Source organism: Antrostomus carolinensis, unplaced genomic scaffold (genome assembly GCF_000700745.2).
Source record: "Antrostomus carolinensis isolate BGI_N321 unplaced genomic scaffold, ASM70074v2 scaffold25388, whole genome shotgun sequence".
NCBI lineage: Eukaryota > Metazoa > Chordata > Aves > Caprimulgiformes > Caprimulgidae > Antrostomus > Antrostomus carolinensis.
Genome location: NW_010332678.1, coordinates 22593 through 32387, shown reverse-complemented (window position 1 = coordinate 32387; position 9795 = coordinate 22593).

Below are 9795 nucleotides of genomic sequence, written 5' to 3'. Positions count from 1 at the left end.
ATATTACATTGTATTGTATTCCATACATAACTCCATTGTGTGTTGATCATGTACCTGTGTTCTTCTATTCATTGAGACAGGATCTTCTCCATCAACTCCCATCTTCTCCATCAACTCCATCAACTGAAGTCAGTCTGGGTTCACCATGATGATAACTTTGGTGGCACAGTTTTTCCTCATGGTGGATCAGGGGGCTGATCCACGTAGGTGCTACATTGACCCATAGTGGATCAGGGATTGGGAGAGAAAGTTGTGTTCCAGATGCTACTTTGAGCAAATGCAAACTTGAAGTAGCTCTGCTGTAAACTTGATATGTGACTTCTTAGGGAGGGTACCTGCCCAGCTGGCCTCCAAAAAAAAGAAGTATTGGTTTGAGGTTTATGATGCGTTTCTGCTCACTGCTAGACTGTAAACTGAGGCAGGGCTGTGAACACAGCTCTTGCTTCTGCCCTAAAGAAAGAAAACAAAAAACATACAAGAGCCTATGTGAAGCCAAAGAAAGCACAAAGCTCATGAGTTTGATGGGAATGAATAATTGCCTCTCAGCTCTATTATTATTATTCTTATTAATTTCCCTTAACAAAACAATTTTATGAAGAAGGTAAATGGGCCGTTAATTGACTGTAACTATATCAGAATATTGTAATTATAAAAAGAAAAAAAAACAAAGATGAAAAAAAGAAAATAAACTTTTGAATTCATGATAAGTAATCAGAGTTTGGAAATCAGGAATTTATCCCAATGTAATTCAGAAAGCCCAAACGCCGTACGATCTGGAAATAATTGAATACGTGCAGTGCTGATCCAGATGGTCCTTCTTCCCCAACCCCACAGTTATAACAAATGGTTATTATCACAGAAATTCAGCATTTTTAAGAGGCCCCACCAAAACAAGGACTCAGATGTGCTGGGCAGGGCAGATACCCACAGTGATGAAGGTAGGCCCTCATCCTAAACCATGTCCAGAGCTGGGAGGGAGTGTAATATGATGAGAACAGCGTGTCCCCTTGTCCCTACAGCAGCTTATGTTGTCTTTGGTTTGCTCTGGGACAATGCAGGCCCATGTTCCCTCCTCACGGAGTCCCCAGAGGGATCCTCAGAAGCCCATACCTGAAAATATGGTTTTGTGGATGCACAGACAAGCTGAGATGAAATTCTGTGTAGGCATAACCAGAGAAAGGGTAGGACTGTCTACGCTGCAAGGAAACAAGTGCTGTGGCTGAAAGCCCTGTGCAGAATGTCTTCTCATCAACACCTGACCACAGGGGCCGTGAACCACGGGAGGGTCTCTCCCTGCTCAGGTTGGATGGTCTTCAAAGTTGGGCACCTGCACATGCTCTGCTTCAACAGATATCACTCACACAAAACTCTTCTGAATTGTGAAAGAAGAGCTGCCCATAGACTAGTGATGCCTTTGGAGCCCTGGTTCTGCTAAGGGACAGTGCTGAAGAGCAAAGGAGCTGAGAAATGGACCTTCAGTGCATACCAACACTCAGAAAGCCAAAAGGATGGTCCCTTTCTCTCCACTGCAAACATGATCATGGATCTTGGCAAGGTTGCAAACATAATATTTTTCTATTGCCTCATCTTGGTCTTGTCTCTTTGGCTTCTTTGTATGGACATTTTATCTCATTTGTTTCAAACAGCCAAGAATGTGTTGCTGAGCCCGTAACTGAAGAAAATGCACAAAGAACAAGTAAATACTGACATGGCTTTGAGAGCAACAGAGTTTCAATGGTTCTTTGGTGAACACAATCACAGAATGGTTTGGGTTGGAAGGGACCTTAAAGGTCATCCAGTTCCAACCCCCTGCCATCCACAGGGATACTTTCCACTAGACCAGGTTGCTCAAAGCCTCATCCAACCTGGCCTTCAACACTTCCAGGGAGGGAGCAGCCACAGCTTCTCTGGGTAACCTGTTCCAGTGTCTGACCATCCCTCAGTGATCATCTGCCCTGTCTAACTGGGAACTAGGAAAAGCTTACAGCACACTGAGTGACCACTGTACCTACAGAGAAACACATACTTTTAAAACTAAGACATGAGAAGAAGGATTTCCTGGCCAAGTTTAATTTCATGGTGAAATGGGGGGTAGGCCTTTAACTACTGTTAAGACTGCAGAATTTGATCCAAACCAGGAGAGCTAACTTACACGGGTGAGAGTGTGGTCCTGAATATGAAGGCATGGTCAGAGTTCAGGCTTGTCACACTTGGGAAGACCGTGGATTCTTTCTACAGGATCTGCTGCTCTTCTTGACACTGCAAATCATGTGTATATGCCTTGGTGTCACTGTACACCGATGTCCCACTTCCTGCCATTGTTTTTGTACATGGATGAACTTTCTAAACATGCACCTTCCCACGGAATGGCAGGTCATCTCATCTCTCCTGGTGCAGTCCAGCATCTAATCCTAGTTCTGTGGCCACAGTTGCATGCCACAGCTTTGAAATAGTAATTGGATTCATTCTGATGGTTGTTTTTTCATTCACACTATAAAAGCTGTTTAAGTAATTCCCATTTCTCTTTATATTGGTATGAGCTGGCCATTATTGCTGCTGTTCATTTCAGCTCTCTTATTGAACGAGATGTCTAAAGCCACCTGGTTTTGACCTCAAGCATGGGCTTGCCTTCCTGTTGGACACCAAACTACGCTTATCTGGGTGTAGTGATTTTGCCAGGTACTTTTAAAGAGAAAGGTATTCTTGTGTGCCAGTGAGTCAAAAGGCAGAAAAGGAGAAATTAAAGTGGGGAAAATTAAGAAAAAAGTCAGGGGGAAGGGAACCAAGTCAAAACACACATCAGAAACATGGTCTGGAGGAAAAGGAAGCCAATGATGGAGCACACACAACAGCCTTTGGAGCCCACTGCTGACTGCAGAGGGACTCAAAAGAACTAGTGAAAATCCTTTCTCCTTTCATGATTCCCATCACATGCTGTGTAAATCACCAGGATCATCTCAAAGGGGCAGTCTGCAACAACTGCATCTCCTCTACCCAGCTCCACACTGATATTCTCAACCTCCAGGAGACAGCCATGTCTTGTATGTTGACATTCAGCATCACTTCCAACAGCGGCTTTAGGAGACATCTGAAGGACGAATAATCTTTTTTATCCATTTCCTGATGGAGTGACTTGGGAAGGAAAAAAGTCTCACTATCCTTCTTTGGGACATAAAAGGGCATAAAACACAACAGAGCAGTGGAGCAACCATAGGAATTATCCATTGCCTTTCTTGCATATGGGTGGAGACTCAGGCACTCAAAAACATCAGACTTCACATCAGGGTGATTTAATAGGATTTATTGGAGGAAAACAATTAGTCATCCCTTTAAATTGCCATTATGATAGAAATCTCGATATGTATAGGTGATTGTCAAGGCAGAGAACCACTTGCGACGTAGCCCCATTAACAATTTGCAGTATTGCAAACTCATTATACAGATAAAACTTTTGCGATGCCTTAATACATGCACGGGGTAAATACACATTCTCCCTTCTTTTTTGGACATGGATGCTGTTATGAACTTGTATCAACCACAAGACCTGCGATATTAGGCACACTGACATTCCTTGATTAAGACTTAAGCCTTTGTAGAAAACATGCTTGCATTTTCATAAAAAGTCAACCGAGAGATGTTTTGCAGTTGGGGATATTTGGGGAGTCACTAGTCTGGGCAGACTGGGATTTTCTTCATTGTTTGCTGACCCAAATGAAATCTCTATCTAAAAAAAAGGGCCAAACTGACCAAAATGCTGCTTCTCAAGTAGAGGCCAATGAACAACAGGATGCTGACATTGTGTTGACCGGCAACATGAGTCACACTGTATCTCCCACTAAGTTATAACTTTCCACGCTCTTCACTTTGAGGGTCATGCTACAGCATAGCATGTTTGATGCCATGTTGGGATCAGGGGATGCAGATGAGAGATGGAAAAGCTCAGAGCTACCCTGAGCATTCCTCTAGGAGCTCCCACCCACTAGGAATCATAGCACATGTCTACTACATGGAGCCTTGCACCATGTGCTGCCTCAGCAATCTGAATTCAGGCTGATATACGACCATTATTAATGATGACTTTTTTTATGCAATGGCATAGCATCCTGGCTGAGCACCAGCCTTGAAGGTAGGTTCAAGACTTCTTGGTTCTTTCAGCCACCACAGAGTAGTCCCTTGCATAATTTCCAAGGACTGATAGTTGTTCCCTATGCCACCAGCACCGTGCCTTCTCCCCAGCCCCACTGCTTGGGATGCCCTTCCCAGGAATCCAAAGCAATATCCCAGCCATTTCAGATGGCTCTGCTTTGAGTACTGGGAACTTCAGCATCTTCCACACTAACACAGCAACCACTCAGGAGCTGGGAACACAAGAGGATTGGGCTGGAGGTACTACGAGTGCCATGTAGCCATCCTGCACCCTGCCTTAGAAAGACCAGCACAAATGAAAATTGGTCAATGGTTAAGGGAAGAGAAGGCTGGGGCATGACTTCCATGTGGAAGAAGGAAAACTCTTCCATGGATAATGGTGGTATTACATGGAGGTGCAAGGGTTAAATGCTAGTATTTAGGTGGTGATGCTTTGGAAAGGATGAGATAATTAGCTCAGCTCTCTGCCCTATTTTGTACAGGCAAATAATCACAGCATCTTGGTCCCCAAAATACAGTTCATTCTGCAACAGGTGAGAAAGGAATATTTGTAGGAAGAGAAAAATACTAAGAATTGAGTGAACCAGTCTAAGTTTTTACTAAGAAAAACAAACCAAGAGAAAAAATTAAAAACAAAGAGACACACCAACATGCTTCTTGCTAGTTCTGAGCATTAGCAACCCAGGGAAGGACTTTTTGATGCAGATCAAATTTTTAAGCATTGTATTGAAAAAGGGACATTCCCCTCCCTGACTCCCTGTTTCTAGATGTGACTGCTGCATAGATTTAAGCTCCTCTGGATGGTGACTCTTCCTGTACATGCTGCAGAGCATTCAACAGAAAGACAAAATACATTACCAGGCTTTGCAGTATCTTGTTTACAAAACAACAGCTTTTACATTTACTCAAACTTAACGATGAATTTCGAGTTACACATACATTGAGTCATTTAAAAGCAAAAACGTAGAAGTAAACCCCTTGAAGAAAAGGTTGGATTGAATGTGCATTAAAAAAGGCTTGGGAAATACAGAAACAGTGAATAGCAGTTTAATACATGCAGTGCAGTATCATGCATTTATCGGACAGTTGATGTCATCATTAGTTCAGCAGTGTTTTTTTCACAACACTTTTGAGTGTACATGCCCTGATTCCACTCTGGAGCACGGAAAAATGTAAGAGTCACTCTTCTGACCTTATAATTTATGAAGAGGAGGAAAAAAATAGCTACCTGGACAAATCAGTGGCACAGTTCATGGTGGGGAAGGGTTCTTGAAAATCAGTCTGGGCTAAAGAGCCTTTATCCTCCACTACAAACACTATTTACACAGCTTTGACCCAACCATGCAGAGTTGGATCAAAAAACCTGAACCAACTCCTGATCTCCCACTGGTGGGATTTGTGATCCCTGGGGCACATGTGTCACAGAGAGTGGACCACCCCAACAGACAGGATGAGAAGGGAGGACCCAGTTGCAGGGATGTGGGGAAAAACCAAAGGGATTGTGTAAAGCTTGCTGCTGGGCAAGAAATCTGGAATTTACCAGGGGAAACTCCAGTCATGCAACATTTGTGAGCAGGTTGCTCTTTCCTCACTCAGCCATTGCTCACAGTGATTTGCCAACCAATCCTCCATGCTTGGTTTTGATGCTATTTTCCTTGGATGCTGTAGTCTCCATGTGTGTTTCCACTTTTTTGCTTGAATGAGTATAATTCTTAGCATGAAGTTTCTGGTGCAAATAGGCATGATAATGAAGGCAAAACTCCCTTCCCATGAATAATTTCTGGGATGCATTCAGGCCCCAATTCAGATGGATAAATATGCATGGGAGCAAGAACACAAGTAAATGGGTATTTCCATATGCTGAAAGGAAGATACTTCTGTACCTCGGGGCTCAGTCTAGAAACTGTTATTTTGCCAGTAGACAAATCCCCTGACTCTCTGTAAAGAGCAAAAGCAACAGGCTACAGTCTGCATGATCTTGTTGGCAAAATCAATCTGATGTTTTTATGCAGCACTCATCTAGTGCTGCTTTGGTCTGGAGCTGTTATCACAGAGGGAAATAATACCACAGGTTTCCTTATATCTGATCTAGTTAACACCAAGTTCACACTGAAGGACAATATTCTCCCTGCTCATCAATAGCTAAAAGCTATCTGGCTTTCCCTGGGGGCTTGTTTCACTAAAAAGAGGGTCACACTTAATGAAGTGGCAGCCTCAGGGCCAGCTGAGTTTCTTGGCCACCTTGGAGGTCATGCTCTGGTTTGCAGAGGGTTTGAGGAGAAAAGCCTGAGGTCAAGGGGCTGTGTTGGCTCCTGGGACTGGGAAAAGGTTTGCACAAATCCCAAATTCCCTCAGGGGTTATAAAAAAAATACTGTTGATAGCCATGGAGGTGTGCAGGACACATGCACAGCAGAAACCCCTATCTAATGCCTACTGCAGAACTACATGGAGATATCTACCAGTGGGCTGATGCCCCTTTTTGTGGTTTGATTCATATCAGGAACAAACCTCTGTCATTGCATGGTTTTATTTCAGCACCACAACCATAATATACACACAAGTCAAAGGTAAAATCCTACTTTTTTTTTTTTTTTCTGGGCTCACTACTCTAATGGCACCTGTACAATAGCAACCAGGACAGAAGAGACATCACCAGCTTAGTAACACAGTCTCAGGAAAGCATCACTGCCAGGTTTTCCCTGTACTTCTACTTTCTCACTAGCCATGCTGCAGGGCCAAAATCCACTTCGTGCTGCAGAAGGGATGATCCAGCAGAAAGTTAGGATGCACTGGGAATGAAGTCACATGCAAAATCAGCAGAGAAGCACCTGCCACTGCAATACTGACTTTCAGCTCACAGAGTTCACGAGCAGCCTGTCCTCACGACTTCTTCTGCAGGCTAAGGGGCCAGGCTGGAGGCTTTCTGGATTTTGTGTTTGTTTTCCCAGCAAGAGCACTGCTGTTGGCATCAGAGATGGCCTCTGTGACTCTGGAGGTAAAAATCAACAATCAAAGCTGCAAGCAAAGAAAAAGAAGGGGAAGGAGCTGAGGAAAACAAGTTACAAAGGGAAAACACATTGGTACCAGTAAAATGAAGCAGAAAAGGGTAACAGATAGGTAAGTCCAGGCTGAAGTCCTCATGTGAGGAACAAATTACACATTGTTTGGTAGGGTGGTCCACCAGGAAAGAGCCCAGAGGGATTTTTCTACCTGCTCCTTCATGGAAAGGGCAGTTGGGAATTTGTTTTAAATTCTCTATGTTTGGGCCCTTTCCCCACATGCACATATTATTTACTCCTGGCTTTGCATTCACTTGTGAGAGTGGCTGAGCAGAGGTGGCTTGGGGCAGGGGAAGGACATGCAACAGCACTGGAGCATCCAGCAAGTGATGCTGGAGTGTTTGCCATTCCAGGCAGAGCTGACGAGGGGCAAACATTTCCATCTCCCTTCATAAATCTGTCCCAAGTAAGTCATCCTGGTTAACTTAGTTGCATGGATTTAAACTGAGAAGTTTTAACCAAGAGATTCTTAAGAACTCAATGACAGAAGAGATCTCTAAGCATGTGGTGAACCCCAGTCAGGTCTCCAGCTGTGTTTCACAGATACAAAAGAAGAGCTTCCCACCACCCAAAACTGTAGCAGAAAGAAACAATTTTGCTTTTAAGTGCTTCTGTTTCTTGTCTTGAAATCCCAGCAGTTGATAGCAAGCCAAAGAGAACGACGATAAATTACACAACTACAGCAAAATATTACTTGCAGGAAGGAAAACAAATCACTCTAATTCCAAGTGTGGAAGGAAAGAATATCCCTCCCAACAAAAAACACAGAAAGCATCCAGCAAGGAGGGGCAGCCAGCATATGGGAGCTCCCTCATCCACAGGACAGCACGTCTGCCTTTGCTCCCGTCACTGCTCTTTGTTTTGCAGTCAGACACCTATTTGCTTTTTCTTTCTTTTTTTTTTTTTCCATTCTTTCCCCCCCCCCCACCCCAAGATATATTTGGATGCTGTATTTTGATTAGTGGCCTCAGCAACTACATCAATTTCAAACCAGACCTCAGGTTTCAGAAGAGAAGGCAAACAGGCAATGCTTGAGCCCTAGTCTTTGAAACAACTGTACAAAGTCAAAAATATTTCCTAACCAAATCCTGCTTGTGGTTGCATGTGCGTAAACATGAGGAGTTCCACTGACTCCAAACTGGAGGACTGCCTATTTACATCCATGCAACTGGAGCAGAGTAGGCCAGCTAAGCTTATGTGGGTTCAAAATAATTTTAATTTCTTGGGATAGGAGTCTTTCCTAAACTAAAGTTTCCTTATTCAGGCTGGAAAAATGAAGTGGCCTTAGAATAAGGTTAAATTGTATTATACTCATTTTCAGATGCCTTTGCAGCAAAATCTAAAGAGCCCCAAGGGTAAATGCCAATAAAGCTCATTCTACTCTTTGTCAATGGGGCAGGAGTATATGGTGGCAGTGGCCTGAGGATGGGCACAGGAGCGTGACTTGCAGCAAGGAGATCCCCTGCCCTTCAGTCTGCCCAAATCTCAGTCAGAAGTCCTCACTGGGGAAATTATATGGAGTTTTGCTACCAGTCTCCAAGAGACCAATATCTGGCATCTTTCCTAACATGAGAAGTTGAAGCATCTCTGCATGAGCACCCATGCCACTGCAACATGGTGGCAGGCACCACTGGCTCCCAGGGGCTCACTCAGATAGAATCATAGAATTGTTTTGGTTGGAAAAGACCTTTAAGATCACTAAGTCCAACCGTAAACCTAACAATGCCAAGTCCACCTCTAAACCATGTCCCTAAGCACCACATCTACACATCTTTTAAATGCCTCCAGGGATGGTGGCTCAACCACATCCCTAGGCAGCCTGTTCCAATGCTTCATAACCCTTTTAGTGAAGAAGTTTTTTCTAATAACTAATCTAAACCTCCCCTGATGCAACTTCAGGCCATTTCTTCTCATCCTGTCACTTGTTACTTGGGAGACTGAGACCCACCTCTCTACACCCTCCTTACAAGTAGTTGCAGAGAGCCAGAAGGTCTCCCCTCAGCCTCCTTTTCTCCAGGCTAAGCAACCCCAGTTCCCTCAGCCATGAACTCATCACACCTGTGCTCCAGACCCTTCCCCAGCTCCGTTGCCCTTCGCTGGACACGCTCCAGCACCTCCACGTCCTTCTTGGAGTGAGGGGCCCAAAACTGAACCCAGTACTCGAGCTGCGGCCTCACCAGTGCCCAGTACAGGGGGACGATCACTCCCCTGGTCCTGCTGGCCACACTGCTCCTGACACAGGCCAGGATGCCATTGCCCTTCTTGTCCACCTGGGCACACTGCTGGCTCATGTTCAGCTGCTGTTGACCAGCATCCCCAGGTCCCTTTCCACCAGGCAGCTTTCCAGCCACTCCTCCCCAAGCTTGTAGCATTGCATGGGGTTGTTGTGACCCAAATGCAGGATCTGGCCTTGTTGAACCTCATACAGTTGGCCTCAGCCCATTGACCCAGACTGTCCAGATCCCTCTGTAGAGCCTTCCTACCCTCAAGCAGATCAACACTCCTGTGCCACAGTCCACTGAAAATGGGGATCAGCTTAATACCAGGAAACTAGAGAACTATTGGGTGCAACACCTTTAAGTGTCCACC